This window comes from Melanerpes formicivorus, unplaced genomic scaffold (genome assembly GCF_026170545.1).
Source record: "Melanerpes formicivorus ecotype bairdi unplaced genomic scaffold, bMelFor1.0.p_v2 SCAF_2, whole genome shotgun sequence".
Lineage (NCBI taxonomy): Eukaryota > Metazoa > Chordata > Aves > Piciformes > Picidae > Melanerpes > Melanerpes formicivorus.
Genome location: NW_027142354.1, coordinates 59,978,330 through 59,989,642, shown reverse-complemented (window position 1 = coordinate 59,989,642; position 11,313 = coordinate 59,978,330).

Genomic DNA, 11,313 nt, shown 5'->3' with positions numbered 1-11,313 from the left:
TAAAGCATCCGGCGCCATGTTGTTGAGGGCGGTGCCACGCTGGGGGGTGGGGTTCAGGCTGGGGGGGGCGATGCTACGCTGAGGGGGCGGTGCCACGCTGGGGGGCGGTGCCGCGCTGGGGGAGGCGGTGCCACGCTGGGGGGCGGTGCCGCGCTGGGGGAGGCGGTGCCGCGCTGGGGGAGGCGGTGCCGCGCTGGGGGAGGCGGTGCCGCGCTGGGGGAGGCGGTGCCGCGCTGGGAAGGGCGGTGCCACGCTGGGAAGGGCGGTGCCACGCTGGGAAGGGCGGTGCCACCCTGGGGGGGGGCGGTGCAACCCTGGGGGGGGGCGGTGCAACCCTGTGGGGGGGGCGGTGCAACCCTGGGGGGGGGCGGTGCCTGCTTTGTCACTTCACGCTCAGCTTTCCATGGGTTTTATTCCCCTCCAAGATTGTTGAGTTATGAGCAGCTGAGGAGCCCTGGGGAACACCTGTACAGAAATGTTCTTCCAAGAGCTGTCAGAAAAATCTGACTGAGAAGGACTGGGAAAGAACTGGGAGGGACTGGGATACCACTGGGACCCTCACAAGTCTATGGCACCAGATGGGATCCATCCCAGGGCAGAGAGCTCTGGCAGATGAGCTCCAAGCCACTGCCCAACATTTGCCACCAGTCCTGCATGACCACAGAGGTCCCAGGTGGCTGGAAGCTGCCAGTGTGATGCCATTCACGAGAAGGGCTGGAGGGAAGAACCTGGGAACTCCAGGCCTGTAAGCCTGACCTCAGTGCCTGGCAAGACTATGGAGCAGATCGTCCTGGGGGCAATCACAGCAAACCTGCAGGACGGGCAAGGGCTCAGGCCCAGCCAGCAAAGATTTGGTGGGAGGGGCAGGTCCTGCCTCACCAACCTGATCTCCTTCTATGCCCAGGTGACTGCCTGGTAGGTGTGGGGAAGGCTGTGGATGTAGTCTGCCTGGACTTCAGCAAGGCCTTTGACACTGTCTGCCACAACAACCACCTGGCCAAGCAGAACAGCCCACATCCTGGACAGGAGCACTCTGTGCTGGGTTAGGAACTGGCTGGAGTCCTGGGCCCAGAGAGTGGTGGTGAATGGTGCCACATGCAGCTGGCAGCCGGGCACTAGTGGTGTCCCCCAGGGATCAGTGCTGGGTCCCATCCTGTTCAATATCTGTATTGATGATCTGGATGAGGGGAGTCCATCATCAATAACTTTGCAGATGACACCAAGCTGGGGGCAGGAGTTGATCTGCTGGAAGGTAGGAGAGCTCAGCAGAGGGACCCTGACAGGCTGGACAGATGGGCAGAGTTTGGAAAGCATGCACGGACTCCCTGGTTGGTGAAGCAGGAATTGTTTAGTGGTACAGAACAAGCAGTGTATGTAGGAAAAATCAAGCAGGCTAAGCAATTCCCTGGCATTCTTGCACCACTGCTGCTAATTGAGTTTTCTCCTTTGATATGCAGCTCTCCATTATTATCTTCATCCCATATCAGGTTGAGCTTCTCCGGCACGGAGGCGAGCGTCCTTCTGTCTCGCGCTTCAGGCTGTTTACTGCAGTCAGCTCTTCTTTATCATCAGACCGTTCTTCCGTCGTCAGCAGCCTGTTGTTCTTTCCTGTCCTGAAACCTTCCATAGATACTTTCTGCTTTCCTCCAGGCAGAGTCCAAGGGCATGATATTGAACACATGCAAGTGCCAGGTTCTACACATTACCACAACAACCCCAGGCATTGCTACAGGCTGGGGTCAGACTAGCTGGAGAGGAACCAGGCTGGAAAGGGAGCGGTAAGGGGGTGGCAAAGGGCTGGGAGGGGCTCAGGACAGTACTGGGAGGTACTGGGAGGCTGTGGAAGGACTCTGGGGGGGAGGGTTACTGGGGGGGAGTGAGGAGGCACTGGGAAAATTCTAAGGGTTAACTGGGAGGTACTGGGAAGGGCTCTGAATGGCACTGGGAAGAACTCAGAGACTGTGGAAAGACTCTGGGGCAGTGTGGAGGGGCTGAGGGGGGCACTTGGGGTTATGAGGAGATACTCACAGTGCTCCCAGTGCTCTCCCAGTTGTCTCCCAGTTGCTCCCAGTTGGGTTCCTGCTGCTTCCAGTTGTCTCCCATGGCTCCAGAACTGACTTCAGCTGCTGCAGGTATGGCTCCCAGTCCCTCCCAGTGCCTCTCAGCCCCTACCAGCTTCTTCCCAGACTGGGAAAGGACTGGGAGGCACTGGGAGGGGTTCAGGACAGTACTGGAAGGTACTGGGAGGCTGTGGAAGACCTGTGGTGGGGGTAAGGTTACGGGGGGGAGAGTAAGGGGACACTGGGAAAATTCTAAGGGTTAACTGGGAGGTACTGGGAAGGGCTCTACATGGCACTGGGAAGAACTCGGAGACTGTGGAAAGACTTTGGGGCGGTCTGGAGGGGCTCAGGGGGGCACTGGGGGTCATGGGGAGATACTCCCAGTGCTCTCCCAGTTGTCTCCCAGTTCCTCCCAGGGACCCCTAGTGCTCCCAGTTGGGATCCTGCTGCTTCCAGTTGTGTCCCAGGGCTCCAGCAATGCCTCCAGCTGGTCCAGGCATGTCTCCCAGTGCCTCCTGGTCCCTACTGGTCTCCTCCCATACTGGGATAGGACTAGAAGGGATTGGGAGGTACTGGGAGGGACAGGAATAAACAGGGAGGGACTGGGAGGGGACTGGGAAGGGAGTGGGACAGTGTGGGAGGGGACTTGGAGGGACAGGGAGGGGACACAGTGGGAATGGACTGGGAGGCTGTAAAGGGCTGTGGGAGGGAAATGGGGGACTGAGGGGGGGTACTGGGAATTCCTGGGTCATGCTCCCAGTGCTCCCAGTTGTCTCCCAGTGGGGATGCTACTGCTTCCAATTGTCCACCAGGGCTCTTGCCAGGTAGTGCAGGTATGACTGGGAGGGGACTGGAAAGGGATGGGGAAGGCACTGGTTGGGGACTGTGAAGGGACTGGGATGGAATGGGAGGAACTGGGATGGACTGGGAGGAACTGGGATGGACTGGGGGGGCACTGGGAAGAGACTGGGATGGGAGTGGGAAAGGACAGGGAGCAACTGGGTGCACTGGAATGGGAATGGGAGGGAACTGGGAGAGACTGGGAAGGACTGGGAGTGCACTGCGACGGGACTGGGAGGGGAGTGGGGAGCCAGTGGGAGGGGATTGGGAGGGAACTAAGAAGGGAATGGGAAAGGAAAAGAGTTGGAAGGGACTGGGAAGGGACAGGGAGGGGATTGGAAAACGACTGGGAGGGTACTGGAAAGGGCTCAGGACAATAGTGGGAAGGACTGGGAGGCTGTTAACAGCTCTGGAGGGGAATTGGGGGGGGCAGTGGGAGGCTGTGGAAGGATCTGGGGTAGGGAGGGTTACTGGGGGGGAGTGAGGGGGCACTGGGGAAGTCTAAGGGTTAACTGGGAGGTACTGGGAAGGGCTCTACATGGCACTGGGAAGAACTCAGAGACTGTGGAAAGACTTTGGGGTGGTCTGGAGGGGCTCAGGGGGGCACTGGGGGTCATGGGGAGATTCTCCCAGTTGTCTCCCAGTTCCTCCCAGGGACCCCTAGTGCTCCCAGTTGGGTTTCTGCTGCTTCCAGTTGTGTCCCAGGGCTCCAGCAATGCCTCCAGCTGGTCCAGGTATGCCTCCCAGTGCCTCCTGGTCCCTACTGGTCTCCTCCCATACAGGGATAGGACTAGAAGGGATTGGGAGGTACTGGGAGAGACAGGAATAAACAGGGAGGGACTGGGAGGGGACTGGGAAGGGAGTGGGACAGTGTGGGAGGGGACGTGGAGGGACAGGGAGGGGACATAGTGGGAATGGACTGGGAGGCTGTAAAGGGCTGTGGAGGGAAATGGGGGACTGAGGGGGGTACTGGAAATTCCTGGGTCATGCTCCCAGTGCTCCCAGTTGTTTCCCAGTTGTCTCCCAGTGTTCCCAGTGGGGATGCTACTGTTTCCAATTGTCCACCAGGGCTCTTGCCAGGTAGTGCATGTATGACTGGGAGGGAACTGGAAAGGGATGGGGAAGGGACTGGTTGGGGACTGTGAAGGGACTTGAAGAGGACTGGGAGGGGCACTGGGAGGGGAGTGGGAGGGCCACTGGGCAGGACTGGGAGGGACTGGGGAGGAACTGGCAGGGACTGGCAAGGACTGGGAAGGGACTGAGAAAGGATTGGGAGGAAATGGGTTGAATGGGAGGGGATTGGGAAGGACTGGGGAAAACTAGGAAGGGACTAGTAGGGGACATGGAAGGGACTGGGATGGAATGGGAGGAACTGGGATGGACTGGGAGGGGCTGGGATGGACTGGGGGGGCACTGAGAAGAGACTGGGATGGGAGTGGGAAAGGACAGGGAGGAACTGGGTGTACTGGGATGGGAGTGGGAGGGAACCGGGAGAGACTGGGAAGGACTGGGAATGCAGTGCGACGGGACTGGGAGGGGAGTGGCAAGTGACTGGGAGGGGAGTGGGGAGCCAGTGGGAGGGAAATGGGAGGGAATTAAGAAGGGAATGGGAAGGGAAAAAAGTTGGAAGGGACTGGGAATGGAATGGGTAGGGAGTGTGAAGGGAGTGGGAAGGAACAGGGAGGGCACCGGGAAAAACTGGGAGGGGACTGGCAATGGCACTGGGAGGACCTGAGTGAAATGGGAGGGGACTGAGAGGGAATGGGAGGAACTGGGAAGGATGGGGAGGGAACTATGAGGGGAATGGGAATGGACTGGGACAAACTGGGAGGGGACTGGTTGGGAAGTGGATGAACTGTGAAGGGACTGGGAAGTGACAGTGAAGGGACAGGAAGGGACTGGGAAGGGACAGGGAGGGCACTGGGACAAACTGGGAAGGGACTGGGGGGGGGACTGGGAGGGGACTGCTTAGGCACTGGGATGGGAATGTAAAAGGGACAGGGAAAAGAGTTGGAAGGGACTGAGAAGGGACAGTGCGGGGAGTTTGAGGGACAGGGTGGACCAGGAGGGAATGGAAGGGACTGGGAGGGTACTGGGAAGGGTCTGGAAAAAGCCTGGGAGAAACTGGGAGGGGACTTGGAGGGAACTGGGAGTGGACTGGGAGGGAATGGGAGGGCACTGGGAAGGACTGGGCGGACTGGGAGGGGACCGGGAGGGAATGGGTGGAACTGGGATGGAGTGGGAGGGAACTGGGAGGGCCTGGGAAGGGACAAGGAAGGGGAGTGGGAAGAGATTGGCACAAACTGGGAGGGGACTGGGAGGGAACTGGGAAGGGAAAAGGAGGGCAGTGCAAAGGGACTGGGAAGGGACAGGAAGGGACTGGGACGGGACTGGGAAGGGCCTGGGACAAATTGGGAGGGGACTTGGAGGGAACTGGGAGGACCCAGGAAGGGACAGGGAGGGGAGTGGGAAGGGACAGGGACGGGACAAGGAAGGGACAGGGAGGGGAGTGAGGGGGAGTGGGAGGGAACTGAGAAGGGAATGGGACGGGCCTGGAACTAACTGGGAGGGGACTTGGAGGACCTGGGAGGGCACTTGGAAGGACTGGGAGGGCACCGGGAGGGAGTGGGAGGAAACTGGGAGTGCCTGGGAAGGGACTGGAAAGGGCCTGGGACAAATTGGAGGGGACTGGGATGGAACTGGGAAGGGAAAAGGAAGGGACAAGAAGGGTAGAAGGAGGGGACAAGGAGGGGACTGGGAGGGGAGTGGGAGGACAAGGAGGGTACTGAGAAGGGACAGGGACAAACTAGGAAGGGCCTGGAACGAAGTGGGAGGGGACTTGGAGGACCTGGGAGGGTACTTGGAAGGAATGGGAGGGGACCGGGAGGGAGTGGGAGGAAACTTGGAGGGCCTGGGAAGGGACTGGAAAGGGCCTGGGACAAACTGGGAGGGGACTGGGATGGAACTGGGAAGGGAAAAGGAAGGGACAGGGAGGGGACAAGGAGGGGACAAGGAGGGGAGTGAGAAGGGACTGGGAGGGGAGTGAGAAGGGACTGGGAGGGGAGTGAGAAGGGACTGGGACAAACTGGGAAGGGCCTGGAACTAAGTGGGAGGGGACTTGGAGGGAACTGGGAGGGAATGGGAGGGCCTGGGAAGGAACTGGAAAGGCCCTGGGAGGGACTGAGAAGGGACTGGGTAGGTCCTGGGACAAACTGGGAGGGAACTGGGAATGCACAAGGAAGGGCAGTGGGAAGGGACTGGGAGGGGATTGGGATGGGACTGGGAGGGACCTGAGAAGGGACTGGGACAAACTGGGAAGGGCCTGGAACTAACTGGGAGGGGACTTGGAGGGAACTGGGAGGACCTGGGAGGGCACTGGGAAGGACCGGGAAGGAATGGGAGGGGGTGGGATGGAGTGGGAGGAAACTTGGAGGGCCTGGGAAGGGACTGGAAGAAACTGGGTGGACTGGGAGGGGACTGGAAGGGGACTGGGATGGAACAAGGAAGGGACAAGGAAGCAACACGGAGGCAACAAGAAAGGGACAAGGAAGCGACACGGAGGCGACAAGGAAGGGACAGGGAGGGGAGTGGGAAGGGACAGGGAGGGGAGTGGGAGGGAACTGGAAGGGTAATGCAAAGGGACTGGGAGGGGAGTGGGAGAGACTGGGTGGAGTGGGATGGACTGGGATGGAACTGAGTAGGCACTGGGATAAACTTTGAAGGGACTGGGAAGGGCCTGGAACTAACTGGGAGGGGACTTGGAGGGAACTGGGAAGACCTGGGAGGGAATGGGAGGGAACGGGAGGGACTGGGAAGAGACGGGAAAGGGCCTGGGAGGAACTGGGTGGACTGGGAGGGGACTAGGACAAACTGGGAGGGGACTGGAAGGGAACTGGAAAGTAACAAGGAATGGACAGGGAGGAGAGTGGGAAGGGACTGGGAGGGGATTGGGAAGGGACTGGGACAAAGTGGGAAGGGACTGGGACACACTGGGAAGGGACTGGGACACACTGGGAGCAGACTTGGAGGGAAGTGGGAGGACCCGAGTGAAATGGGAGGGCACTGGGAGGGACTGGGAGGGCAGTGGGAAAGACTGGGTGACCACTGGAAAGGGAATGGGAAGAGACTGGGAGGGGCCTGGGAGGAACTGGGTGGACTGGGAGGGGACCGGGAGGGAATGGGAGGGACTGGTAGGAAACTGGGAGGACCAGGAAAGGGACTGGGACAAACTGGGAGGCGACTGGGAGGGCACTGGAAGGCTAATGGAAAGGGAGCGGGAGGGGAGTGAGAGGGTATTGGAAAGGGACTGGGAAGGGAGTGGGGGGGAGTGGGAGGGAATGGGTGGACTGGGTCAAACTGGGAAGGGACTGGGAAGGGCCTGGAACTAAGTGGGAAGGGACTTGGAGGGAACTGGGAGGGAATGGGAGGAATCTGGGAGGGCCTGGGAAGGGACTGGAGGAAGTGGGTGGACTGGAGGGGAATGAGATGGAGTGGGAGGACACTGGGAACGGCCTAGGAAGGCCCTGGAACTAAGTGGGAGGGGACTTGGAGGGAACTGGGAGGCAATGGGAGGGCCTGGGAAGGAACTGGAAAGGGCCTGGGAGGGACTGAGAAGGGACTGGGTAGGTCCTGGGACAAACTGGGAGGGAACTGGGAATGCACAAGGAAGGGCAGTGGGAAGGGACTGGGAGGGGATTGGGATGGGACTGGGAGGGACCTGAGAAGGGACTGGGAAGGGCCTGTGGGAGGGGACTTGGAGGGAACTGGGAGGACCTAGGAGGGCACTGGGAAGGACCGGGAAGGAATGGGAGGAAACTTGGAAGGCCTGGAAAGGGACTGGAAAGGGACTGGGAGAAACTGGGTGGACTGGGAGGGGACTGGAAGGGGACTGGGAAGGTCCTGGGACAAAATGGGAGGGGACTGGGATGGAACAAGGAAGGGACAAGGAAGCAACACGGAGGAGACAAGGAGGCGACAAGAAAGGGACAAGGAAGCAACACAGAGGCGACAGGGAAGCGACACGGAGGTGACAGGGAAGGGACAGGGAGGGGAGTGGGAAGGGACAGGGAGGGGAGTGGGAAGGGACAGGGAGGGGCCTGGAACTAAGTGGGAGGGGACTGGGATGGACAGGGAGGGGCTTGGAGGGACTGGGAGAGAATGGGAGGGGTCTGGAAGAGAATGGGAGGGGACTGGGAGTGCACTGGGAAGGGACTGGGAGTGCACTGGGAAGGGACTGGGAGGGGACAGGGAGGAAAGTTAGAATGGACTGGTAAGGGCCTGGGACAAACTGGGAGGGAACTGGGAGGGGAGTGGGAGGGACTGGGTGGACTGGGAGGGAATTGGGAGGGACAGGGCAGGACTGGGAGCTTGCTGGGAGGGACTGGAAAGGGCCTGGGCGAAACTGGGAGGGAACTGTGAAGAGACTGGGAAGGTATGGGGAGGGCACTGGGACGGACTGGGAGGGAACTGGGAAGGGACAGTGAGGGAGTGGGAGGGACTGGGTGGAACAGGAGGGAATGGGAGGGACTGGGATGGAGTGGGAGGGACTGGGAAGGGGCTGGGAAGGGACAGGGAGGGAACTGGGACAAAGTGGGAGGGGACTGGGAGTGCACTGGGAGGACCAGAGTGAAATGGGAGGGGACGGGGAGGGAATGGGAGGGCACTGGGAATGGACCAGGAGGGGACTGAGAGGGAATGGGAGGAACTGGGAATGACTGGGAGGGCACTGGACAGACTGGGAGGGGACGGGGAGGGAATGGGAGGGGCTGGGATGGACAGGAATGGGGGGGGAGAGACTGGGAAGGACTGGGACGGAATGGGAGGGAACTGGGAAGGGAATGGGAAGGGACTGGGAGGGCCCGGGATGGAGTGGGATGGACTGGGATAGGACGGGGAAGGGACTGGGTGGGAATGGGATGGACTGGAAAGGACCTGGAGGGAACTGGCAAGGGACTAAGAAGAACTGGGAGGTAGTGGGAGAAATTGGGAGGGACTGGAAGGAAACTGGGAAGGGACTTGGCTGGGAATGGGAGAGTACTGCGAAGGGACTGGGATGCAGTGGGAAAGGACTGGGAATGAAACTGGGAAGGGACTGGGAAGGGACTGGGACAGTGTGGGAAGGGACTTGGTAGGGATAGCAAAGCGATTGTTACAGACTGGGACAAGCTGGGAGGGACAGGGACAAACAGGGAAGGGACTGGGAGAACACATTGCAGTACTGGGAGCCCTTGAGGGAGATCTTGGAGTTCCTGGGAGCACTGTTGTTGCTGCGAGGTCACCGAGAATAGGATCGGAGAGGTTTTACTGGCAGCACCGCGTGGGACAGGAGGTCACTCACTGCGTTCCTGGGAGCACTGGAGAGGGATTTTGCAGTTCCCGGGAGCACTGGCAGAGACTGGGAGGCGCTGGGTTCACCCTGGGATTGCTGGGCGAGTCTGGGGGCATTGGGGTCAGCCTGCAAGAGCTGGGAGAGACAGGAGAACAGCTCGTGAACTGGGAGCAGACTGCTCCTGACCGCGGCAAATCGACACCCACCCCCGCCCCCTCGCTGCTGCCCACCCCCAGACCCGTGGCAGAGTCCTGCAGCAGGGACAAAACAACTCCAGAGAGCAGCAGAGTCGACACTGAGCTGATGCGGAGCAGAGAAAGCAGAGGGGACGAGGGTTACGCTGGCTAGGTCAGAGCCGAGGGGGCGAGGGCGGCGCCATCTTGGGAAGGGCAGGCGCTGTCACGGGGAGGACGGCGCCATCTTGGGAAGGGCAGGCGCTGTCACGGGGAGGACGGCGCCATCTTGGGAAGGGCAGGCGCTGTCACGGGGAGGGCGGCGCCGAAGGGAGCCGAGCCGAGCCGAGGAGCCGAAGGGAGCCGAGCCGAGCCGAGGAGCCGAAGGGAGCCGAGCCGAGCCGAGGAGCCGAAGGGAGCCGAGCCGAGCCGAGGAGCCGAAGGGAGCCGAGCCGAGCCGAGGAGCCGAAGGGAGCCGAGCCGAGCCGAGGAGCCGAAGGGAGCCGAGCCGAGCCGAGGAGCCGAAGGGAGCCGAGCCGAGCCGAGGAGCCGAAGGGAGCCGAGCCGAGCCGAGGCGCCGAAGGGAGCCGAGCCGAGCCGAGGAGCCGAAGGGAGCCGAGCCGAGCCGAGGAGCCGAAGGGAGCCGAGCCGAGCCGAGGAGCCGAAGGGAGCCGAGCCGAGCCGAGGAGCCGAAGGGAGCCGAGCCGAGCCGAGGAGCCGAAGGGAGCCGAGCCGAGCCGAGGAGACGAAGGGAGCCGAGCCGAGCCGAGGAGCCGAAGGGAGCCGAGCCGAGCCGAGGAGCCGAAGGGAGCCGAGCCGAGCCGAGGAGCCGAAGGGAGCCGAGCCCAGCCGAGGAGCCGAAGGGAGCCGAGCCGAGCCGAGGAGCCGAAGGGAGCCGAGCCCAGCCGAGGAGCCGAAGGGAGCCGAGCCCAGCCGAGGGGCCGAAGGGAGCCGCGCCGAGCCGAGGGGCCGAAGGGAGCCGCGCCGAGCCGAGGCGCCGAAGGGAGCCGAGCCCAGCCGAGGCGCCGAAGGGAGCCGAGCCCAGCCGAGGCGCCGAAGGGAGCCGAGCCCAGCCGAGGAGCCGAAGGGAGCCGAGCCGAGCCGAGGAGCCGAAGGGAGCCGAGCCGAGCCGAGGAGCCGAAGGGAGCCGAGCCGAGCCGAGGCGCCGAAGGGAGCCGAGCCGAGCCGAGGCGCCGAAGGGAGCCGAGCCGAGCCGAGGCGCCGAAGGGAGCCGAGCCGAGCCGAGGCGCCGAAGGGAGCCGAGCCGAGCCGAGGAGCCGAAGGGAACCGAGCCCAGCCGAGGCGCCGAAGGGAGCCGAGCCCAGCCGAGGCGCCGAAGGGAGCCGAGCCCAGCCGAGGAGCCGAAGGGAGCCGAGCCCAGCCGAGGCGCCGAAGGGAGCCGAGCCCAGCCGAGGCGCCGAAGGGAGCCGAGCCCAGCCGAGGCGCCGAAGGGAGCCGAGCCCAGCCGAGCCGCCGAAGGGAGCCGAGCCCAGCCGAGGCGCCGAAGGGAGCCGAGCCCAGCCGAGCCGCCGAAGGGAGCCGAGCCCAGCCGGGGGTTATATAAAAGGTTAATCTTTTCCCATGTTAATTCTTATTTTATACAGAACGGTTAATTTTTCCTATCAGGCTCAGCCAGCCTCTGTTCAGAGGGTTTTCCATTCACATAAAAAATAACCAATCGACAACAAAATCGATACTTTTAAAAAGCCACTCTTTGCATATGATAGATACACACTGCACATTTATATATTTGAGAACCCCACGTACCCCATTTCAAAGCCTCCCTTCTTACGAATTAACACTGTAGTATAGAGGTTTTACTTCGAGCAGTGCTTTCTGGGCCAGATGTAAGCAGCTGAAGACATTTATTACATTATACAGCAAAGTCATATAGTCTCATCAGAAGGCACAC